The sequence below is a fragment of the Budorcas taxicolor genome, chromosome 2 (assembly GCF_023091745.1).
Source record: "Budorcas taxicolor isolate Tak-1 chromosome 2, Takin1.1, whole genome shotgun sequence".
In the NCBI taxonomy this organism is placed as follows: domain Eukaryota; kingdom Metazoa; phylum Chordata; class Mammalia; order Artiodactyla; family Bovidae; genus Budorcas; species Budorcas taxicolor.
Genome location: NC_068911.1, coordinates 127,029,329 through 127,056,031, shown reverse-complemented (window position 1 = coordinate 127,056,031; position 26,703 = coordinate 127,029,329).

Here is a 26,703-nt window from a genome sequence, read left to right as displayed (position 1 = left end):
AGAATGAAGGGATGGAGCCAAAGCAAAAACAATACCCAGTTGTGGATGTGACTGGTGATAGAAGCAAGATCCAATGCTATAAAGAGCAATATTGTATAGGAACATGGAATGTCAGGTCCATGAATCAAGGCAAATTGGAAGTGGTCAAACAAGAGATGGCAAGAGTGAACGTCGACATTCTAGGAATCAGCAAACTAAAATGGACTGGAATGGGTGAATTTAACTCAGATGACCATTATATATACTACAGCAGGTAGGAATCCCTCAGAAGAAATGGAGTAGCCATCATGGTCAACAAAAGAGTCCGAAATGCAGTACTTGGATGCAATCTCGAAAACGACAGAATGATCTCTTTTCATCTCCAAGGCAAACCATTCAATATCACAGTTATCCAGGTCTATGCCCCAACCAGTAATGCTGAAGAAACTGAAGTTGAACTGTTTTATGAAGACCTACAAGACCTTTTAGAACTAACACTCTAAAAAGATGTCCTTTTCATTATAGCGGACTGGAATGCAAAAGCAGGAAGTCAAGAAACACCTGGAGTAACAGGCAAATTTGGCCTTGGAATGCAGAATGAAGCAGGGCAAAGACTAATAGAGTTTTGCCAAGAAAATGCATTGGTCATAGCAAACACCCTCTTCCAACAACACAAGAGAAGACTCTACACATGGACATCACCAGATGGTCAACACCAAAACCAGACTGATTATATTCTTTGCAGCCAAAGATGGAAAAGCTCTATACAGTCAACAAAAACAAGACCAGGTGCTGACTGTGGCTCAGATCATGAATTCCTTATTACCAAATTCAGATTCAAATTGAAGAAAATAGGGAAAACCCCTAGACCATTCAGGTATGACTTAAATCAAATCCCTTATGATTATACAGTGGAAATGAGAAATAGATTTAAGATCTATCTAGATCTGATAGATAGAGTGCCTGATGAACTATGGGATGAGGTTCGTGACATTGTACAGGAGACAGGGATCAAGACCATCCCCATGGAAAAGAAATGCAAAAAAGCAAAATGGCTGTCTGGGGAGACCTTACAAATAGCTGTGAAGAGAAGAGAGGCGAAAAGCAAAGGAGAAAAGGAAAGATATAAGTATCTTAATGCAGAGTTCCAAAGAATAGCAAGAAGAGATAAGAAAGCCTTCTTCAGTGATCAATGCAAAGAAATAGAGGAAAAGAACAGAATGGGAAAGACTAGAGATCTCTTCAAGAAAATTAGAGATTCCAAGGGAAATTTTCATACAAAGATGGGCTCAATAAAGGACAGAAATCATATGGACCTAACAGAAGAAGATATTAAGAAGAGGTGGCAAGAATACATGGAAGAACTCTACAAAAAAGATCTTCATGACCCAGATAATCATGACGTTGTGATCACTAATCTAGAGCCAGACATCTTGGAATGTGAAGTCAAGTGGGCCTTAGAAAGCATCACTACGAACAAAGCTAGTGGAGGTGATGGAATTCCAGTTGAGCTGTCTCAAACCCTGAAAGATGATGCTGTGAAAGTGCTGTACTCAATATGCAAGCAAATTTGGAAAACTCAGCAGAGGTCACAGGACTGGAAAAGGTCAGTTTTCATTCCAATCCCAAAGAAAGGCAAAAGAATGCTCAAACTACCACACAACTGCACTCATCTCACATGCTAGTAAAGTAATGCTCAAAATTCTCCAAGCCAGGCTTCAGCAATACGTTAACTGTGAACTCCTTGATGTTCACACTGGTTTTATAAAAGGCAGAGGAACCAGAGATCAAATCGCCAACATCCGCTGGATCATGGAAAAAGCAAGAGAGTTCCAGAAAAACATCTATTTCTGCTTTATTGACTATGCCAAAGCCTTTGACTCTGTGGATCACAATAAACTGTGGAAAATTCTGAAAGAGATGGGAATACCAAACCACCTAACTTGCCTCTTGAGAAATCTGTATGCAGGTGAGGAAGCAATAGTTAGAACTGGACATGGAACAACAGACTGGTTCCAAATAGGAAAAGGAGTATGTCAAGGCTGTATATAGTCACCCTGCTTATTTAACTTCTATGCAGAATACATCATGAGAAAGCTGGACTGGAAAAAACACAAGCTGGAATCAAGTTTGCCGGGAGAAATATCAATAACCTCAGATATGCAGATGACACCACCCTTATGGCAGAATGTGAAGAGGAGCTAAAAAGCCTCTTGATGAAAGTGAAAGAGGAGAGTGAAAAAGTCGGCTTAAAGCTCAACATTCAGAAAATGAAGATCATGGCATCTGGTCCCATCACTTCATGGGAAATATATGGGGAAACAGTGGAAACAGTGTCAGACTTTATTTTTGGGGGCTCCAAAATCACTGCAGATGGTGACTGCAGCCATGAAATTAAAAGACGCTTACTCCTTGGAAGAAAAGTTATGACTAACCTAGATAGCATATTCAAAAGCAGAGAATTACTTTTCCGACTAAGGTCTGTCTAGTTAAGGCTATGGTTTTTCCTGTAGTCATGTATGGATGTGAGAGTTGGAATGTGAAGATGGCTGAGTGCTGAAGAATTGATGCTTTTAAACTGTGGTGTTGGAGAAGACTCTTGAGAGTCCCTTGGATTGCAAGGAGATCCAACCAGTCCATTCTGAAGGAGATCAACCCTGGGATTTCTTTGGAAGGAATGATGCTAAAGCTAAAATTCCAGTCTTTCGCCACCTCAAGTGAAGAGTTGACTCATTGGAAAAGACTCTGATGCTGGGAGGGATTAGAAGCAGGAGGAGAAGGGAACGACAGATGATGAGATGGCTGGATGGCATCATGGACTCGATGGATATGAGTCTGAGTGAACTCTGGGAGATGGTAATGAACAGGGAGGCCTGGCGTGCTGCCACTCATGGGGTCGCAAAGAGTCGGACACGACTGAGTGACTCAACTGAACTGAACTGAACTGTACATACCGATATTACCTTTACTATCATGTAGATATTAAAATGTTTCTGTGTTCTGATATGTCAGATTTAGTCACTATTTACTTTTTAATAACTGCTCTGTTTGATTTGCTAATGTGTTCTTTAAAATGTTGCCATATCTGTTTATATGTGAGATTAGCCTGACATTTTTCTTTTGTAGTTTCTCCCCATGCTAAGCTTGATATCAAAATTTGCATGTGTGTTTGCTCAGTCACTCAGTCATATCTGACTCTGCCCATTATGGACTGTAGCACCAGGCTCCTCTGTCCAAGTTATTTTCCAGGCAAGAATGCTGGAGTGGGTTGCCATCTCCTCCAGGGGATCTTCCTGACCTAGGGATCAAACCTACATCTCCTACATTGGCTAGTGGATTCTTTATTACTGAGCCACCTGGGAAGCTCATATCAAAATTTACTCATCCTCAAAAGAAATAAGATATGCAACTTTCATATCGGTATGTAATTTTATTTCATATTTAATATTCATATATATATATCAGATTTTGCTTTTCTCTTTATAAATTTGTAGTTATTTATTTTGCATTAAAATTACTAGCAATATTAACTTACAATTATTCAATGCATTATTTTGTAATAACATTTACCTGTCTTGAGATTGTTTATCTGATTATTCTCTAATTTTTCTTGATAAGATCTATTAAGGGTTTGAAAGGATGAACAAGAATGAAGGTAAGTAGTGAAAGAAAGACTTAAAGCTACCCTACTGTAGGTAAAGTGTACAATTTATGTGTTTGAAGAAGGACACTCAAGTACATATATACAATGTGATATTAGCTATTAGAAAGAATGAAATTTGCCATTTGAAGCAACATGGATGGACCTGGAGATTATCATATTAAGTGAAGCAAGTCAGACAGAGAAAGAAAAATATGTATGGCATTGTTTATATGTGGAATCTTAAAAAAAAAAAAAAAGAACTTATTTACAAGACAGAAACAGACTCAAAGACTTAAAGAAAGAATTTATGGTTATTGTGGTAGAAGGGTGAGGGAAAGGATAGATGATTAGGAGTTTTGGATTAACCTGTACACACTGCTATATTTAAAATTAATAACCAGCAAGGACCTACAGTATAGCACAGGGAACTCTGCTCATTATTCTGTAATGGCCTAAATGAGAAAATAAGTTTGAAAAGACTAGATACATGTATATATATAACTGAAGCATTTTGCTGTAAATCTGAAACTCACACAACGTTGCCAATAAGCTGTGCTCTGATATAAAGTAAAAATAAAAAAAAAAAATTAAAGACTTAGAAATAATTTCTGCTACAGAGAAACAGTCATATCTTGATCAAATTCCCATAAAGACTCCTGGTGGCTTAATCCTGTTGAGGATAGCACAAGATCCTTTATTCATTTTATTGAGGTTTCTCTTAACCTTGTAATCCCATCCAGTTACTTCTGTAGCTTTTGGCTGTGTCTCTATTGCTAAGGACATGCAAGAAACAGCACAGTCCCAAGGGTTTAGGAAGAAATTGGAGTAGAAGCAAACTGTTTTCCATATTACATCATTATAGCAGCTATAAGGTCATACCTGCTTAACACACATTTCAGAATTTGCCATTCTTATTGATCTTCTTAAAAATAGCTTATATATTATGTAACTCTGTCACTGATGTTTTTCTCTTTACTAGTTTCTAATGTTTTAATATTTCTTTCTCTTTAAAATCTTTAGTTTTAATCTATTTATTTATGTCTACTTCTTAACTTCAGAGTTAAATTTATTTTCTGTTTTAAAAATATATAATTTACAAATGGAAGTTATTTAAATTCTCCTTCTCAGTTCCTATGCCTATAATTGCTTTCTTTCTTTTAACTGAATCAGTAATAATGTCAATACAATGTTAAGTGGTCATGGAGATAGAGAACACTCTTAGCTTGTTTCTAATCCTACCAAATGTGTCAAAGGGACAGAGAAGATAAATGAAGGGGATTCACTGGCAAAATTTGGTATAATTTGAACATCAACAAAATAATGAATTATATTGAATAGTAAAAGAGTATTTGGTGGTACATAATGACTTGAGAAGATAGAAAGCAGGGAAAACTCTTCTTTGCAACTGCAGTTAAAAAATAAATGCAGGAAGAATAGTCAAATGAGGAAAACATACTTTTTCAACTCCTAAAGGAATCATTAACTCAAATATCAACAATGGGTGTTAAAACTATTGCGTGAAGGCTATCAGTAAACAGGATTTATAATCTCAGACTATCAGCCTTCACTGTAATCTGGGCAGTGAAATTTTAAAAATATTTCCTCAAAATAGTCTAGTGGCATCCAGGGTTGAGAAACACTGATAGAACCTTTTGAGTTAATGAACATGGAAGAATACAAGGGAAAAGAATCTTGCAGTAGATGTCTCTTCTCTACTGCTGTTGTTTTAAGAAGAAATGCATGGATCTTTCTTTCAGTGCCCTTCCTTTGAGTTTATTTTTTTCAGCTCTCTTTTTGAAAAAGATGGTAATATTTAGACAATTAACACAGGTTCTGGACTACAGGGGAAAGATTAATTTGCTTTGAGTTAGAGTGTAGCTAGTAGAGGTGATGGAATTCCAGTTGAGATATTTCAAATCCTAAAAGATGATGCTGTAAAAGTGCTGCACTTAATATGCAAGCAAATTTTGAAAACTCAGCAGTGGCTATGGGACTGGAAAACTCAGTTTTCATTCCAAACCCAAATTAAGGAAATGCCAAAAAATATTCAAACTACTGCACACTTTCACTCAACTCACATGCTAGCAAAACAATGTTTAAAATTCTCCAAGCTAGGCTTCAACACTACATGATCCAAGAACTTTCAGATATTCAACTGAATTTAGAAAAGGCAGAGGAATTGCAGATCAAGATGCCAACATCAGTTGGATCAAAGAAAAAGAAAGAGAGTTCCAGAAAGAAAAAAAAATCTAATTTTGCTTTATTGATTATGTTAAAGCCTTTGACTGTGTGGATCACAATAAACTGTGGAAATTTCTTCAAGATATTTGAATACCAGTTGAGCTATTTCAACTCCTGAAAGATGATGCTATTAAAATGCTGTACTCGATATGCCAGCAAATTTGGACAACTCAGCAGTGCCCACGTGACTGGAAAAGGTCAGTTTTCATTACAATAACCAAAATAGGCAATGCCAAAGAATGTTCAAACTACTGCCCAACTGCACTCATCTCACACACTAGTAAAGTAATGCTCAAAATTCTCCAAGCCAGGCTTCAGCAATATGTGAACTGTGAACTTCCAGATGTTCCAGCTGGTTTTAGAAAAGGCAGAGGAACCAGAGATCAAATTGCCAACATCTGCTGGATCATGGAAAAAGCAAGAGAGTTCCAGAAAAACATCTATTTCTGCTTTATTTTCTGTGCCAAAGCCTTTGACTGTGTGGATCACAATAAACTGTGGACAATTCTGAAAGAGATGGGAATACCAGACCACCTGACCTACCTCTTGAGAAATCAATATGCAGGTGAGGAAGCAACAGTTAGAACTGGACATGGAACAACAGACTGGTTCCAAATAGGAAAAGGAGTATGTCAAGGCAGTATATTGTCACCTTGCTTATTTAACTTATATGCATAGTACATCATGAGAAACAGTAAGATGAATGAAGCACAAGCTGGAATCCAGATTACTAGGAGAAATATCAATAACATCTGATATGCAGATGACACCACCCTTATGGCAGAAAGTGAAGAAGAACTAAAGAGCCTCTTGAGGAGAGTGAAAAATTTGGCTTAAAGCTCAACATTCAGAAAACTAAGATCAGTGCATCTAGTTGCATCACTTCATGGCAAATAGACAGGGAAACAAAGGAAACTGTGGCTGACTTTATTTTCCTGGGCTCCAAAATCACTGCACATGGTGATTGCACCCACGAAATTTAAAGACACTTACTCCTTGGAAGGAAAGTTATGACCAACCTAGACAGCATATTAAAAAGCAGAGACATTACTTTGTCAACAAAGGTCCTTCTAGTCAAGGCTATGGTTTTTTCAGTGGTCATGTATGGATATGAGTGTTGGACTATAAAGAACGCAGAGTGCTGAAGAATTGATGCTTTTTAACTGTGGTATTGGAGAAGACTCTTGAGAGTCCCTTGGACTGTAGGGAGATCCAAACAGTCCTTCCTAAAGGAGATTAGTCCTGGGTGTTCATTGGAAGGACTGATGCTGAAGCTGAAACTCCAATACTTTGGCCACCTCATGCAAAGAGTTGACTCATTGAAAAGGTCCTGATGCTGGGAAAGATTGAGGGCAGGAAGAGAAGGGGATGACAGAGGATGAGATGGTTGGAGGGCATCACCAGCTCAATGGACATGGGTTTAGGTGGACTCTAGGAGTTGGTGGACAGGGAGGCCTAGCGTGCTGAGGTTCATGGGGTCGCAAAGAGTCGGACACAACTAAGCGACTGAAATGAAGTTACCTGCCTCCTGAGAAATCTGTAGGTCAAGAAGCAACAGTTTAGAATTAGACATGGAACAATGGACTGGTTCCAAATTGGGAAAGGAGTACATCAAGGCTGTATATTGTCACCCTGCTTATTTAACTTCTATGCAGAGTACATTATGTGAAATGCCAGGTTGGATGAAGCACAAGGTGGAATCAAGATTTCTGGGAAAAATACCGATAACCGCAGATATGCAAATAACACCACCCTTATGGCAGTAAATGAAGAGGAACCTTAGAGCGTCTTGATGAAAGTGAAAGAGTAGAGTGACAAAGTGGGCTTGAAACTCAACATTGAAAGAATGGAGATCATGGCATCTGGTCCCATCACTTCATGGGAAGTATATGAGGAAACAGTGATAGAGTTTATTTTCTTGGGCTCCAAAATCACTGTAGTTTGTGATGGCAGCCATGAAATTAAAAGACGTTCCTTGGAAGAAAAGCTATGAAAAAACTAGACAGCATATTAAAAAGCAAAGACGTTACTTTGCCAACAAAGGTCCTTCTAGTCAAAGCTATTTTTTTCCAGTAGTCGTGTATGGATGTGAGAATTGGACTATAAAGAAAGCTGAGCACCAAAGAATTGATGCTTTTAAACTATGGTTTTGGAGAAGACTCTTGAGCATCCCTTGGACTGCAAGACGATGAAACCAGTCAATCATAAAGGAAATCAATCCTGAATATTGATTGGAAGGACTGATGTCAAATCTTTAGTACTTTGGCTACCTGATGCGAAGAACTGACTCATTTGATAAGACCCTGATGCTGGGAAAGATTGAAGGCAGGAGGAGAAGGGGATGACAGGATGAGTTGGTTGGATGGCATCACCAACTTGATGGCAGTGAGTTTGAGCAAGCTCTGGGAGTTGGTGATGGACAGGGAGGCCTGGTGTACTGCAGTCCATGGGGTCACAAAGAGTCAGACATGACTGACTGACTGAACTGAACTAGAGTGCGGCTGGCCTTAGACATGCCTTACTTTAGTTATATGGAATTTCCAAGATTAAGCCTAGATCTGCTGCTGCTGTTTAGTCAATAAAGTCATTTCTGACTCTTTGCTATCCTAAGGACTCTATCCTGCCAGTCTCTTCTGTCCAGGCAAGAATACTGGAGTGGCCTATGTCACCAGTAGACAAAAATGAGGACATATCATTAAAGTAGTGCTTTTGCTGGCGTTGTCCTCTCAATGTCTCTCTTTAGAATTTAGAGACTTATACTCTCATTGAGGGACTGGTTGTAGATATCAATATAGCTAATTTTTAACATAGATATCCATGTAGTGTTTGTTGTTATAGTTGTTATTATTGTAATAGCCTTCATTCAAATTGCAGCTCATATATTCCTTAGGCAATCTCTCTGCTGCCTTTTTTTAGAAATATAAAACAAAGGAAACTGACCCCTTTGTAGAATCAATAAAGGAAATCAATATAAACCTCTTTAAACTTCTGTAAAGGCAACTATGCTTTTAAAATTCACATGTGTGGTAATTGATAAAATTATATATTAGGAGTATTGCAATTACTCATATATGTAATGACTTACAGGAGAGAAAGCATTTTCATAAAGATTTACTAAGAATCTTACTTTCACAGGTGTCATGAGTTATCTAGTGGAAAATACAATATTTCATTTACAAATTTTTTTTTCTGAATAGTATATTATGTGCTTATTTAACAGATGGACCAAATATCTTGTTCTTTGTCTGGTCTACAGATGTTGTAATTTTTTTTTTTAATTTTGTTTATTTTTGGCTGTGCTGTGTCTTCATTGCTGCACAGATTTTTCCCTTGTTGTGGTGAATGAGGTTCACTCTGTAGTTGTGGTACACAGGTTTCTCATTATGGTGGTTTCTCTTGTTGTGGAACAAGAGCTCTAGGGTTTATGGGCTTCAGTAATTGGGGCACGTGGCCTCAGTAGTTGTAGCTCCTGGGCTCTAGAGCATAGGCTCAGTAGTTGTGGTACACAGGCTTGGTTGCTCCACCACATGTGGGATCTTCCTAGATCAGGGATTGAACTAGTGCATTGGCAGGCAGATTCTTTGCCACTGAGGCCCCAGGGAAGCCCCCAGATGTTATAATTATAGAATTTTCTTTGTATTTTTTTATACATGGGCTGTGTATATAAAAGAATATTAGCAAATTCTATACAATCATAAATTTTAAAAACAAAAATGAAGTCAAAGTCATGGCTCCTCCTCCATCTAGGTTAAACTGGCCTCACAAAATGTATAGAATGAACTTCTAAAGGACAAGATCATAGACAGTACTCTACAAAGATGGTGTGTCAACCTCTAACACAGTACAGGTACAAAATCAGACATGTCTTTATGAGTTTTGTCCCCAATAGAAAGAATACATGGATGGGGGAACCAAAAATGATGGTAGGAATGAACTGCTTCATTATTTTGACCTACATTATAATAATAACCTACATTATTTTCCAGTGATTAACTAGAGACTTCTATGCTTTCTCTCCGTGCAATTTTCCCTTTTCCCAGTCAGAGAGTAGAATGCCCAGTGATGGTGTCCTCTTGCCAGGAAATATACTAATTGTCCTATGGACATTCTAGTTATATCTGTAACCAGGCCATCCTGTCCAGAGACCACTATGACCTAAGTAAAATCACCAAGGTCTCTGAGCCTTCAGGAGTAATATTGTTTTGGGTCATACCATGAAGACCGGCTACGTTGACAGCTGAGGAAAGTTTCAAATGGATTTTGCAGGAGAGATAAGTGCAAGTTATAACCCTGAGGTTGATTTCAATTATGTGGGTTGTGGTTAGTCTTATTAACCTTATTTTTATATTTTAGTACCAGCTAGTTGAGAATTTTTCAGAAATGAAGTGTGGTCTGAATATCTTTCTCTTATCCTTCACTCCTACTCTCTTTTTACAGGTATCAAACTTTGTTATGCTCTGAAAACTCTCCTTACTCACACCCAAGTCTCCCATATATGTAACCCTACCTTGGCATCTGCTTCTCCTAGAACTACAACTTAGCCTTAGGCTTTTACCAAATTTTACTCTCTTTCCTTTCATTCTTGTATGCAAATCTTATTTCTCCCAATGAATGCCCTTTATTCTTACTCTCTTCACACAGATATTGACTTAGTGCAAGTGATAACTGCATTAACCTGGAATTTTCAGATGGTGTCATGAGTTCATTACAGAAATTTTTACAGAATAATGTCTCTATCCCATTTCCTAATACATAAGGTCATTTGCTTCTGAGGTTTATTTTTCACTTTAATCAGCCTGACCTTTGTCACCATGGTGAGCTTTCTGTCTTTTCAAGACAAGCTAAGGACTTTTGCCCTTTTGTGACTTTGTCTATTTTGATTTTTGCTCCTACAATTCAACCAAATGGAGGGTCATATTTCCCTGTGTCAGAATGATGACTCCTGCTGCTCCTTTTAATGGCTAGTGCCATGGACTATGAGGGATTGCTGTGATGAGCTGTAAGACAATAGAGAAAAAAAGAAGAAATTAGAAAGAGAAGTTGATTTCCACACTTTCTGAGCTGTAAAAATTCCCTTCTCTGCTCCTCAGGCCACAACTAAAAACACTGTCCATGAGCTCTCCCTGCCAGCACCACAGCGCTCATTTCAGAGTTCCTCAAATAAGCTTCCCCCATACCTTCTGTCTTGGTTTTATAGTTCCTGCCTACCCCAACCCCCACCCTGCAAAACAAAAACACAGGTGAAACATGCATATTGCCTCATAGTGGGACATTGTGAATAGTTGTTTTGAGACTCTGTTAGAGTCCTCTGTGATGTTACTAGTTTCATTTTGGCAGGCAGGCAAGCTGATGGGTTCTGAATGAAAGTACCATCTGACCTTCTGTGGTGATGATTCCAATAGCAGTTGAGTTTTTTTTTTTTTTTGTTTGTTTGTTTTAATTTTTATTATTATTATTTTTTTTTTATTTTTATTTTTATTTTTTATTTTTTTTAATTTTAAAATCTTTAATTCTTACATGTGTTCCCAAACATGAACCCCCCTCCCACCTCCCTCCCCATAACATCTCTGTGGGTCATCCCCATGCACCAGCCCCAAGCATGCTGTATCCTGCGTCAGACATAGACTAGCGATTCAATTCTTACATGATAGTATACATGATAGAATGCCATTCTCCCATATCATCCCACCCTCTCCCTCTCCCTCTGAGTCCAAAAGTCCGTTATAGACAGCTGCGTCTTTTTCCTGTCTTGCATACAGGGTCGTCATTGCCATCTTTCTAAATTCCGTATATATGTGTTAGTATACTGTATTGGTGTTTTTCTTTCTGGCTTACTTCACTCTGTATAATCGGCTCCAGTTTCGTCCATCTCATCAGAACTGATTCAAATGAATTCTTTTTAACGGCTGAGTAATACTCCATTGTGTATATGTACCACAGCTTTCTCATCCATTCATCTGCTGATGGACATCTAGGTTGTTTCCATGTCCTGGCTATTATAAACAGTGCTGCGATGAACATTGGGGTACATGTGTCTCTTTCAATTCTGGTTTCCTCGGTGTGTATGCCCAGCAGTGGGATTGCTGGGTCATAAGGGAGTTCTATTTGCAATTTTTTAAGGAATCTCCACACTGTTCTCCATAGTGGCTGTACTAGTTTGCATTCCCACCAACAGTGTAGGAGGGTTCCCTTTTCTCCACACCCTCTCCAGCATTTATTGCTTGCAGATTTTTGGATCGCAGCCATTCTGACTGGTGTGAAGTGGTACCTCATTGTGGTTTTGATTTGCATTTCTCTGATAATGAGTGATGTTGAGCATCTTTTCATGTGTTTGTTAGCCATCCGTATGTCTTCTTTGGAGATGTGTCTATTTAGTTCTTTGGCCCATTTTTTGATTGGGTCATTTATTTTTCTGGAATTGAGCTGCATAAGTTGCTTGTATATTTTTGAGATTAGTTGTTTGTCAGTTGCTTCATTTGCTATTATTTTCTCCCATTCAGAAGGCTGTCTTTTCACCTTGCTGATATTTTCCTTTGTTGTGCAGAAGCTTTTAATTTTAATTAGATCCCATTTGTTTATTTTTGCTTTTATTTCCAGAATTCTGGGGGGTGGATCATAGAGGATCCTGCTGTGATTTATGTCTGAGAGTGTTTTGCCTATGTTCTCCTCTAGGAGTTTTATAGTTTCTGGTCTTACATTTAGATCTTTAATCCATTTTGAGTTTATTTTTGTGTGTGGTGTTAGAAAGTGATCTAGTTTCATTCTTTTACAAGTGGTTGACCAGTTTTCCCAGCACCACTTGTTAAAGAGATTGTCTTTACTCCATTGTATATTCTTGCCTCCTTTGTCAAAGATAAGGTGTCCATATGTGTGTGGATTTATCTCTGGGCTTTCTATTTTGTTCCATTGATCTATATGTCTGTCTTTGTGCCAGTACCATACTGTTTTGATGACTGTGGCTTTGTAGTAGAGCCTGAAGTCAGGCAAGTTGATTCCTCCAGTTCCATTCTTCTTTCTCAAGATTGCTTTGGCAATTCGAGGTTTTTTGTATTTCCATACAAATCTTGAAATTATTTGTTCTAGTTCTGTGAAAAATATGGCTGGTAGCTTGATAGGGATTGCATTGAATTTGTAAATTGCTTTGGGTAGTATACTCATTTTCACTATATTGATTCTTCCGATCCATGAACATGGTATATTTCTCCATCTATTAGTGTCCTCTTTGATTTCTTTCATCAGTGTTTTATAGTTTTCTGTATATAGGTCTTTAGTTTCTTTGGGTAGATATATTCCTAAGTATTTTATTCTTTTCGTTGCAATGGTGAATGGAATTGTTTCCTTAATTGCTTTTTCTACTTTCTCATTATTGGTGTATAGGAATGCAAGGGATTTCTGTGTGTTGATTTTATATCCTGCAACTTTACTATATTCATTGATGAGCTCTAGTAATTTTCTGGTGGAGTCTTTAGGGTTTTCTATGTAGAGGATCATGTCATCTGCAAACAGTGAGAGTTTTACTTCTTCTTTTCCAATTTGGATTCCTTTTATTTCTTTTTCTGCTCTGATTGCTGTGGCCAAAACTTCCAGAACTATGTTGAATAGTAGCGGTGAAAGTGGACACCCTTGCCTTGTTCCTGACTTTAGGGGAAATGCTTTCAATTTTTCACCATTGAGGATAATGTTTGCTGTGGGTTTGTCATATATAGCTTTTATTATGTTGAGGTATGTTCCTTCTATTCCTGCTTTCTGGAGAGTTTTAATCATAAATGGATGTTGAATTTTGTCAAAGGCCTTCTCTGCATCTATTGAGATAATCATATGGTTTTTATTTTTCAGTTTGTTAATGTGGTGAATTACATTGATTGATTTGCGGATATTGAAGAATCCTTGCATCCCTGGGATAAAGCCCACTTGGTCATGGTGTATGATCTTTTTAATGTGTTGTTGGATTCTGATTGCTAGAATTTTGTTGAGGATTTTTGCATCTATGTTCATCAGTGATATTGGCCTGTAGTTTTCTTTTTTTGTGACATCTTTGTCAGGTTTTGGTATTAGAGTGATGGTGGCCTCATAGAATGAGTTTGGAAGTTGAGTTTTAAAAGTGTTGGTGGGTGCTATTTGAACTTGTCCCTCCATGTTCCACTCAAGGGTCCATTTAGGACTCAGCAGTATCACTATTGCAATTTATTTCTTAGACTTTGCTGTAATTCTTTGGGTTATTTCTGCACACATGTAGCTTGGAACTGTTCCTAATATTGTGTTCACTTGCACACAGACGAGGGGACCTCCTTTTTCGGGGTCTTCATCTCTGGAATTTCCTCCAAGCTCTCCACATTCAAGAGATATTTTTTCACCAGTTGCTATGACTGGAAATACATATATATATATATATATATATACACACACACACACATAGGTACATATATCTCCTTTCTTGATACCCCCTCCCCTCCCTGCATCCCACACTTTTAGGTCATCACAGAGCCCCAGGCTGGGCTCCCTGTGTTATACAGCAACTGCTCACCAGCTATCTATTTTATAGCTATGGTAGTGCATGTATGTTTATGCTACTTTCTCCATTCATCCCACTCTCCTTGACCCACTTTGTCCACAATCTGTTCTCTATATCTGCCTCTCCATAAGTTTTAGCATTTAGTACTGTTCCAGGGTTCCTCATGAATGAGGCTACCTTTAAGGCAAAACAGTGAGAAAGAGAAATTTAACCAACCATTAAATCAATCACCAAATAACAAGACTCTTTCCTTTTATTTTCCATACAACCATGGTCCCTTTTCTGATTCTTCAATACAGAGGCACAGATTTTCTCTAAAGTGCTTGCAGCCACACCATGGCAAGGGCAGTGCAGATCTAGGATTGCAGCAGACCTCAGAGAAAAAATGATAACAATAATATGGATTCTCTCTTCACAGTCTGACTCATGGGCCCCTTTTCTCCTTGCCTATGATTCAGAAAGACTGGCTTCTCTTGGAGGTTACCTGCTACCCAGTTATTAATTTGGTCCACCTTTGAGGGCACAGCTGTTAAATAAAAGAAGGCAAAATAGAAATAAAAATAAAGAAAATTAACTTTATTCAAACTTTTACCTTCTTCAAATTTTTACTTTTCTTCCAAAGTTTCCTTCCCTAATTTCCCTGCTATTATTTACTTTTCAGAAACTTCAGGCATTTTGCATGTATGTGTGTGTGGTGTGTTTCATTTGGCCAGAAGTTTTAGTTATAATACCTGGAAGAGAAATGCTGCAGAGAGTTTAATATATCTTCCCCAGAATTGGAATCTTCACCTTAGGGTTACGGGTTTTTATTAAACTTCATATTAACTGTTTATGCTAATTTCACAGTAAAATAAAAGAATGTTACTGTGCTAGATTTCAATCTAATTATTTTATGGAACACTTACCTTATAAGTCATGGGTTAATATTTTCTCATTATGAATTTTCATGAAAACCCCACTATATGCTCTTTATAGGAGATGTACTTTAAATATAAGGGTACAGTAAGATGCATGAAAAGATGATATATTACTATAAGTCTATGCTTATCAACAAAGGGTGATACAAGGCAAAAAATAGAAATACTAAATATTAAGAAAAAAGTTGTAATTATAAAGAGCCAATTCAGGAATTACATACTTTAACATAGCTTCCAAATATACATAAATGGAAACATTAAAATCCATATATATTGTTGGATATTTTATAGCTTCTCTATTAATAAATATTGAACAAATAAACTATGGTAAAACACAGACTTTTCAAATTTATAAAACATTTACCATGTTGATATACTGGGCCAACAATTATCTAAAAAATAATATCAAATATATTTTCTGATCACCATTGGTTACCATAATAATCTATTATTTTCATAGACTTGGGAAGGGACAGAATTTTGAATGTGGTGTTAAAATCCTCTAAAGCTGTCAGGAGTCTCAGTGACATTATTTTTATTCTATTTGCATGTGTGTGTCTGTTGAAGGAAAGTTCAATGTTTATTGCAAGAGCCAAGCAATGATTTCAGAACAATTATTGCTCAAAACTGAACAATAACAACAACAAAGAGCAAAAAGCCCAAACTCCTCGATGAATTTCAGCAAAACATTTTTAAAGGGCAAGTGAGGAAGAGGGGTTTGAGAGTGTGTGATCAGCTCGTGGCCAAGTCTCTGGCTGATGATTGGGTAACAGGATGGTGTCACAGGGATTAATATGTTCAATCCAGTAAAGCTGGGAGTTACGTGCTTATGATCATCAGTCAGTTAAAGTCTTCCATTTGGTGGGGGATTTGTTGTTCAGTTGCTAAGTCATTTCCGACTGTAGTCACATGGACTGCAGCACTACCAAGCTTCCTTGTCCTTCGCTATCGCCCAAAGTTGTCTCAAACTCATATTCATTGAGTCAACAATGGGGATTTTAGCATCGGTCAAATAATTCAGGAAATGTGCATCAGATACTATCATCTAGGAACTTCAGAGAGAAGATAAAGCAGAGAATTTGGGGAGGGAGCTCTCTTGGAAAGAACCCATAAGGTCCTGCTCAGTTCCAAGACACTCAGGTGTTGGTTAGCAGAAGCCTTGTATCTGCAAGAGGGAAAACTGTACCCACCTTGAAGATGCATCATCTCAGTCTTCCCCACAAGACTCACTCATAATCCCCAATGAATACTGAATCAGTGCCCACCATCTGCTGCTGTGCTAGTTGCTGGGCCTGACTGTGAGTTGGACAGAAATGGTCCCCACTGTTTCTCCACAGTGCAGAAGGATGTTGAGAGGATGTTGGTTTAGTCATGGAAATGTCTCTTGGGTTAGTGTGTGCTAAGTAGCTTCAGTCAAGTCTGAGTCTGTGCAACCCTATGGATTATTGCTCTCCAGATTCAACTGTCCCTGGGATTTTCCAGGCAAGAAGACTGGAGTGGGTAGCCATTTCCTTCTTCAGGGGACCTTCCCAACCCAGGGACTGAACCCGGATCTTCTGCATTGTACACATATTCTTTACCATCTGAGACACCAGGGAAGCCCTCCTTGGGTTAGGGCGTCATATGAAATAAGATCAAATCCTTGTAGCTAATTTCTGAATGGATGACTAGGGAGCAAGAGAGGAGAGAGGAACCCTTTCCTCCAGTGTTGAGCCACTTTATTATTAACTCCAGCTTTAAATGGCATCCCTAAGGTGGATCGGAAATTGTCACAGAGGTTATTCCCAGGATGGGGGATAGTGTGCAGAGAAGGCAGGAAGCACAGACAGGCTGACCTTGGTGGAGGGTATGTCTGGAGGGAGGCTCTCAAGTAGGTACCGTCACCCATAGGTGCTCATGCAGCCCTTGACTCCAGGAGCCCTCTGAGCCTTCCAGTGGAGAGAAAGCCTTGTCCAAGGCTTGCGTCCTGGGTGAAAGAAGTCTTGCTGGGTCCTGTGGAAACTCTTCAGGAAAAGATTACAGCTCATCGTTCTGTAGTTGTGAAAATATCCTTAAATGCAGAACCTGGCCTATAGGACTAATAGTCAAGGATAAATATTGTAAATAAGCCCCAGATTGAGATCCAATGTCATCCCCCCAATGCTGTTGCACAGATATTTGTGTTGCATATCTAGTTCCAGGAATCTGTTTTTCTTTGTTCTTATTTTGATTGAAGAAATAAACACCCAGAAGGGCAATGAGATACTCAATGGCAGAATGGAGGACCAGAGCAGTCTGCAGGCTTCACACACTTGAAACAACAGAATAGGGTACTGAAACCAGGCTTGTGTCTGTCCCACTTGCTCTCACTTAGGCTACTGCTTGAGAAATGTCATCTGACCTATCCCTGGTCAGATCCAGTATCTTGGGCGATAACTGACACCCACAGTAAAACCATCCCCTCTCTCTCACCAAAATACCTCAGGATAACAGCGAGGTAGATGCTGTGGAAAGTCAGCCTTAAGTCTGCAAGAATCAGGTGCCAAGGGCCTTGCAGAGCAAAGGTGGAGGTGTCCAGATTCTGTCACAGCCTCCGGGAATGACAGTTGGTAGGTCCTCTGAGCCAACCCCTGTCTGGCGATTGGTATCTATTCTAATATTTTTGCATTTCAGTAAGTTTTAACATTTTACAAATGCTACATAAATTTTATTTTCTGTAAAAAAAGATGTAAAAGTATATATTGTATAATGTGAATTCCTCTGTAACTCTTTCTATCCAAATACACATAATCATGTCTTAAATCTTCAAAAGAAATGGGATTTTTAGCTTGTATTTTCTATAGATGAAATTCTCATTAAAAAAAAAATGAGGTTCTGAATTTAATTGCTTTTAGCAAGTCACTGTTTTTCTTCAATATTTTGCATATCAAAGTCATATAAATATGTCTTATTAAGATGAATTGCTGCCTGTTTAGTTTTCCCTAGTGTGATTCTAAAAATCATTCACCTACTAATAGCCATAGAAGATATTTCAACTTATTTTATCAATACTACATGGTAATTCAATAATCACATATAACATATGCACACACAAATACACATACCTATTTTAGGTTATGGTCTTGGATTTGTCTCTATAAATGTGATGTATGATGCCAGATTCTTCCAAAAATGCTTTAATATCCTCACAAATAAGTATGCCTATCAACAATATGCTTCCTGACATAATTGTTAGCAAACTTTGGGCAAAAACATACATTTTTGCATTTGCATACTGCTTATTACTTCTGAGATTGAATGTATCTCCATAAATGTACTAGTAATTTATAATTCTTTTGTGATTTTTCCATTTCATACTTTTCTAAACCTCAGAGTAGAAATATGTGTGTACCTGCCACTCCCTTCAGCCTTTGTAAGAAAAAAGAAAATCTGGTTTTCTTATTTTGTTGCAAATTTGGGGGAGATGTCTTTTATTGAACTATTCTTTAATAGTCTAATTAAATTAAAGTCCAAGAGTAGAATCTGATATTTGAATGAACATAAAAGTAAGAAGATAGAATGTAGTTAGGATCTGTTGTTGTTCAGTAGTTCAGTCATGCCCAACTCTTCACAACCCCATGGACTGCAGCATGCCAAGCTTCCCTGTCCTTCACCATTTCCCAGAGCTTGCTTAACTCGTGCCCATTGAGGCAGTGATGCCACCAACCATCTCATCCTGTCATCCCCTTTTCCTCCTGCCTGCAGTCTTTCTCAGCATCAGGATCTTTTCTAATGAGTTGGTTCTTTGCATCAAGTGGCCAAAGTATTGGAGCTTCAGCATCAGTCCTTCCAATGAATATTCAGGATTGACTTCCTTTAGGATTGACTGGTTTGATATCCCTGCAGTCCAAGAGACTCTCAAGAGCCTTCTCCAACATCAAAGTTTAAAATCATCAATTCTTCAGTGCTCAACCTTCTTATGGTCCAACTCTCAGATCCATATAGGACTACTGGAAAAACCAGCAGTCAGGATTTAGGTAGATGAATTGAAAAGTGGATTATTGCAAGGTGAGTTAATACCTGATGCTGAAAGCTGATCCTGTTAGTACTAGTCTGGAGGCACTGTGTCACCAGCAGAGGTGAGGATCTCTTGATTGTAGGGCCTCTTGGTTCTACACTGCATACAAGATGAAAATCTGAGTCTTAACTGTTGACTGTTCCCCAGGAGACCTGTAGAGAGATAGGTTGTATTTGTTTCTTTACCCTTTCCTTTTTTAGAGAACTGCTGCTGCTGCTAAGTCGCTTCAATCGTGTCCAACTCTGTGTGACCCCATAGACAGCAGCCCACCAGGCTCCCCTGTCCCTGGGATTCTCCAGGCAAGAACACTGGAGTGGGTTGCCATTTCCTTCTCCAATGCATGAAAGTGAAAAGTGAAAAGTGAAAGTGAAGTCGCTCGGTTGTGTCCGACCCTCATCGACCCCATGGACTGCAGCCTTCCAGGCTCCCCTGTCCATGGGATTTTCCAGGCAAGAGTACTATCCTTTTTCCTCTCATGGAGGGCTTTACTCTAGTGTGTGGTGGTGGTGGTGGTTTAATCATCAAGTCATGTCTGACTCTTGCGACACCATGGACTGTAGCCTGCCAGTCTCCTCTGTGCGTGGGATTCTCCAGGAAAGAATACTGGAGTGGGTTTCCATTTCCTTCTTCACTCTAGTGTATGGTATTCAGTAATTACTACCATGGATGCGTGCATATCACTTGCTTTGTGGCTTGCAGTAGCCTAAGAACAGCTTTTGTGCATGATTCTCATTATAGAGGAGCCAAGCAAGTGCTGCTACACCTGTCCAGAGTCCACCAGCTTCCTCCATTGCTACCTGGAGAGTTTGGGTGGTACAATCTAGAAGTGTAGAGAGTGGATGTCTGTAGGGCAAATGTGAATCCATGAGAGACAGGGAAATGTAGGACAATGGTAGGTTGTTTTCTCCCTTCTTCCAACCAGACGGACTTGGTTTATAAAGCCAGCCTCTATATAATCCTTCAAGAAGGAGAAATCTGATGTACTCACAGCAGGAGCTGGAAGGTACCCCATCACATTTGTTCTCCTGTTCTTCTGCCTCAATCTCCCATTTTTTAGTTCTTTTTCCTTAAGATTGTACTACACAGTAGAAGTGTTTTTGCAATTTACTTGTGCTCTGAACACAAGCTGAACAGTGTTTAAATAAGGTCTCAGTTATATCTATCTTTTAGACACATCATTAACATACATCCCAGGAAACAGTGAGATAACTTCCATTTGAGAAGGAGTATGATGTCCTTATTTTATATATTATATCCTGTCTTCAGAATTCTTTCAGGTAGATTAAAAGCCTCCCACTGATATTTTGGAAATCTAAAAGGTGTAGTCACAGAAGGATAGAACAAACCAATAGCAGATGACAGAAAAGAGAATAATTAGAAATTCAATAGACAGCAGGGAATAAACCTGCTACATGACATTTGACTGCTAAGTTCTGCCAAATATCCTTGAATTTAAGGATTCTCAACTACAAAACCAAGCCTTAGTGATCCACGAATCCAATAATGGGTGTGTTAAACACACTTGGGCATTTCATTTGCAATTTATAAGCCACCTTTTAACTTTTCACATGCCTCCTGGAAACTGATGTATTCTTGGTGTTTTCTACAAAAGCCAAAGTCTCTATGACTGTCAAGGTTAGAACTAAAAGGTTATAAAGTACTCTCCATCAACTAGCTTGAAAGGGGGTGGGGTGGGGGGGGGATGCTAACTGATTGCTATTTCTGCCAGACTGTATATTGACATTTTAACACCATTTCTAAAAGGCCTGTGTCTACCACTCCTTAAATGTTATGGAGAGATTAAGACTAGAAGAGGTGTATTTTGAACTGGGACTTCCTAAATTAGAATCTCACTTAGACACTGAGTAGCTGTGTGCCATAGGGATGTTACTTAACTTTCCTGTGCCTCAGTGTCCTCATTTATAAAATGAGCATCATAATAGTTGTGGGGTGTCTGAGATGATGAGATGAGATGAAATGCAAATCTTTAAAACTTTCTGGTTCAGAGTAAATATTATATACATTTTAATTATTAGTAGTATTTGTTATAAAAATTATTGTAAGATTCTAGCTCAGATGGTAAAGAATCCACCTGCAGTGCAGAAGACCTGGGTCCAATTCTTTGGTCAGAAAGATTCTCTGGAGAAGGAAATGGCAACCCACTCCAGCATTCTGGCCTGGATCATTCCATGGACAGATCATGGACTCTCAAAGAGTCAGACACGACTGAGTGACTAACACATAATAATAATACTATGGCCATAAGATTAGTCATAGGCATTCAAAGAGTTGTTTAGGCCTAAATAAAACTACTCAGATTAAGATTACAGCCAAAAATAGGTTTAATTTTCTCAAATTCTGGCAATGATCTCAGTACAGAATTAAATAAAAATACAGAGCAAGAATATTACTGTTTCCATTCTCACAGCCTTTCTCTTGAAAAATTATTTGTATAATGGCTATTAAATACAATTGCTGCAACAGCTGTAGAGGAATGAAATGGAATAAAAATAAATTACAATAATTATTAAGATAAATATATTATGCAGATAATTGTATCCAAGATATACAATATATGGGTCAATTGTTTTCAACTGGTTTGTGGAGTTTCAGCTGCGAAATCTGCTGCTAGCTTAATGAGGGTAATAGTTGTTTTTTTTTTTTTTCTCCTGGGTTCCTTTAAAATTTTTTATCATTTAATTTTGACAATTTTAATAATATGTGTCTTGTGAAAAATCTTTTTTCATTGAGATAATTACTGTACTATTACTTTGTGGACTTATACATCCTGTTCCTTTATAGGCTTGAGAAGTCTTCAGGTATTCTTTCTTCAACTAAATTTTCTGCTCCCTTCAACCTCTCTTCTTCTTCTGAGACACCCACTGTTTTTATGTGGCTTTTTCTAATGAAGTCAAATAGTTCTCACAGAGTCTCTTCATTTTCCTTTGAATTCTCAGTTTTCACTTCTCTTCTACCTGGATCATTTCTATTTTGTGACTGCTTATTCTCTCTTCCATACATTCTATTTTCAATGACTTCTAATAATACAACATTAATCTCATGTATGGAATTCTTCAGCTTCAGAATTTCTGTTTGGTTCTTTTCTATAGTTTTAATCTCTTTGGTAAAATATGCCTTTGGTTCATTAATTTTATTCCTGAATTCACTGAACTGCCTTTCTGGTGTGTTTTTTTGTTTGTTTGTTTGTTTTTGTAGCTAATAGAGTTTCTTTATGACAGTTATTTTGAGTTCTCTATCAGTTAGTTCACAATCTTCCATGACTTTAAGGTTGGTTTCTGGAGAACTGTTATTGTGTTTTTGTAATATTGTGTTACCATGGTATTTCATGGTTCCTGATGAGTCATTTCTCTGCTGACATATTGGAAGTAGCAAACACTTTTCTTAGGCAAAGCTCTGCTTACTTTGATTCTAACAATCCAATGAAAGTGAAAGTGAAGTTGCTCAGTTGTGTCTGACTCTTTGCAACCCCATGGACTATAGCCCACCAGACTCCTCCATCCATGGAATTTTCCAGGAAAGAGTACTGGAGTGGGTTGCAGTTTCCTTCTCTAGGGGGTCTTCCTGACACAGGGATTGAACCTGGGTCTCCTACATTGTAGGCAGATGCTTTTACCGTCTGAGCCACCAGGGAAGCCTCAACAATCCAATAGATTGATAATTAGAGGCCTGTCTTTTGGTTTTCAATAGGTGGTGCTATAGCATGATTTTTGTTTGTTTTTATCTTCTGTTGACTGTCTATAGTAGAGAATTGGTACTTGCTCCCTTCACTGCCTCTGTAAGAGCTGTCCTCAGTGCCCTTATCATTGAGAACCAGAAAGGTAGGCACCTCTGTTGCATCTGAAGTCATCTAGGGTGCAGGCACTGCTACTGCAACTGGGGAAAGAAGAGGGTAGGGTCATGATGCCTTCATGACCTGTGGTCATGAAGACCCCAGGGTCAAGAGCTGGTCAAGATGGGTCAAACTCAAGAGGGGTCAAGAGCTGGTCAAGAGGAATCCAAAGGGGTCAAGCTCAAGAGGGGTCAAGAGCTGGGGTCATGGATGCCTTCATTTTGTTTGGGGTTGTTGGGTTCACAGGCACCTCTACCACAAGCAAGGAGACTGGAATCACAGGCACCGCCACAGATGGAGGGACCTGAGTTAGGAGTCCTGCTACTGTTGCTGCCTGGTTTCCAGTGATCATGAGCACCACTGTGACCAGGAGGCTCTGGTTGTGTGCAACAACTCCAGTACTATTACCAGATTTGCTGGGACTGTGGGCTCAGCTGCTGCAACCAAGGGCCTGGGATTGTGGGTACTGCTTTTAGTGTTCCCTAGGTTCTGCCCTCCCCATGTGTCCTGATCTACTCTCCTTCACATATGCAGATATGTGGCTCTCACTGGTGTCCTGGTGAGTTGGGCAGAGGGAACTTTTTGAGTTATGGATGTTTTGCTAGTGGTTGATTGAAGAGGAGAAGAAGGCATCTCATGCCACAATGAGGCTGACATCACTGCCTTTATCCCTTTATGATTTCTATCAACCCTGTTTTTTATTCCCTTTCTCCTGGAAATCTGAATAAATATATATTGTGGTATCATGACATTGCAAAAAAATTCTTTTATGCTTTTTTCTGTATTATCCATTTTTGTGTGTGTGTTTCCAGAAGTTTTCTTCTTTTATCATCCACATCACTAATTTTCTCACAAGCTGTGACTAAAATACTAAGTCATTCACTGAGTTAAATATACGACACTACAGTTTAATTCTTTTTCTTATTTTATTGTGCCCTAATTCTATCCTAAAAATATTGATCCTTGTCTTTTAGTTAAATGAACATAAAAAGTATGGATATTTTGAAGTCCTCCCCTTTAATTAGAGCTTCCCTTGTGGCTCAGCTGGTAAAGAATCTGCCTGCAATGCAGGAGACCTGGGTTTGACCCCTGGGTTGGGAAGGTCCCCTGGAGAAAGAAAGGCTACCCACTCCAGTATCCTGGCCTGGAGAATTCCACAGACTGTATAAACCATGGGGTCACAAAGAGTCATTTTTATTGTGTGTTCTTTCCTTTTGGTCAGTACACTGTATATGACAAATTGCATATAATTTAATGTTCTGAATGGTGAATTCTCACTCTAGAGAGGATTTAAATGTGCTCTGCAAGAGGGTTAGGGTATGATCACCAGATTCACAAATTCTTTTAATCTTATCAAGGATTGAAATTATTTGAACAAGAATTTTAGTCCCTATAAGAGCTGGTCCATTTTCAGTACAGCTTTATAAGTGCATGTCTTGTACAGCCATGAGGTCTCAACTCAAGCAGAGAGATGTTTATTTTTCCTCATTTGCCTTGCATTCCATGACATGCATTTTCTTTTCTTAACCATGAGATATTTAAAAACTCAACTTCTTGGTCTCAGATAAATAGGTCAGGTCTCTAGGTTTTTTTCTTTCAGAATGGATACTAATAATTTTTTGCAGACTCAGAGAAAATAAAGGTTTGTCAAGATCTGAAATAAGAACGCATTGCTTTTTACACCCTTGAACAGAATTTTGACAAATATTGTAGTTTTCAACCACTTTATCAAGATTTAATAATTTAACATAAATGCTATTCGTTTAAAGTATATAATCAATGCTTTTTAGTGTGTTCACAGAGTTGTACAATTACAAGAACCATTTAATTTTAGAATATATTCATCACACTACTGCCGATGTAGGAGAGATCAGTTCTATCCCTAATTCCAGAAGATCCCATATGCTGCAGAGAAACTCAGCCCATGTGCTGCAACTACTGAAGCCTGCACACCCTAGAGCCTGTGTGCCACAACAAGAGAAGTGACTGAAATGACAAGCCCATGCACCACAGCTAGAGAGTAGCCCCTGATCACCATAACTAGAGAAAAGCGTGCACAGAAGCAAAGACCCAAAACAAAGCATAAATAAATCGTTTTACAGCAAAACAAAAATAAATAAGTAAAATTATTAAAAAAGATGGATTTATACTAAATGTGGTATTTTATTATTGGTTTATTTCACTTAGTATAACATGGTTCACACATATTACTGAATGTATCAGTATATCATTCAACACTTCCTGGATAATATTCCATGATATGAATGTACCACATTTGTTCCCTTATTCATCAGTTGAAGAATACTTGGGTTGTTTTTACCTTTGGCTATTTTGGATAAGTTTCTATGAACACTGGTGTATATGTTTGGGCATGGACATAAGTTTTCACTTATGTTGGGCATATATCTAGGAGTGAAGTTTTGTGCCAGGTGATAATGTTACATTGAAGAATTTGAGAAAATTTAGAATGTTTTCCAAACTGCTTGCACTACTGTACATTTATTCCATTAGTATATGAGAGTTCTCTACATCCTTGCCAACTGTAATACTTTGAGAAGCTTTTCACAAAAAAAAAAAAAAAAAAAAAAAGGTGGTTAAAACAACAGAAGTTTATTTTCTCATAGTTCTTGATGCTGGAATCTAAGGTCAGAGTGCCAGCAGGGTTGATTTCCTCTGAGTTTTCTCCTCTTGGCTGCTAGTGGACACTCTCTTGCTGCCTCTTTTTGTGGCTGACTCTCTCTACATACATGCACTCAGTGTCTCCTGGTCTGTGCTGTCTGTGCTCTAACCTCTTTTTCTTATAAGAATAACAGTCATATTGCATTAGGGATGACTGGAACAGCCACATTTTAATTCAATTAACTCTTTAAAACTCTATCTTCAAGTAAGTCATGGTTGAAGATGCTGGGGATTAGGGCTCCAACATATGAGTTTGGGACGAACATAGTCATCTCATAATACCAACAGTGGTTACTCTCTGTGTTATTATAGGAATCTCAATGGATGTAAATTGGTATCTCATTATGTTTTCTTTTTAGTTTATTTATTTTAATTCTTTAATATTTAGTGTATAAATTATTTTAATATCAATATTAATTATGTTAAATATTTGATTAATATTCAATGTTTTAATTTATTTTGCTTATTTATTTTAATTGAAGGATAATTGCTTTATAGTATGGCATTGGTTTCTCATTATGATTTTTATTTGCATTCCTTAATAACTATTTATATACAACTTTTTATGTGCTTATTGGATATTTGTATTCTTCTTGGAGAAATAATTATTTGCACTTTTGCAACTGATTATTTGTACATCTATAAATTAGATTATTCTTATATTATTGTAAATTTTTTTCTGTATTCTTTATACAATTCCAAAATAGCATAAATAATTTGGAAACATTTTTTCACTTTGTGCTTTTTAAATTTTTCCTTCTTGACTGTAATATTTTCAGAGCAATTTTTAAATAAGATTGATGAAGTCAAATTATTTATTTTTTTCTCTTATTACTTGTATTTCTG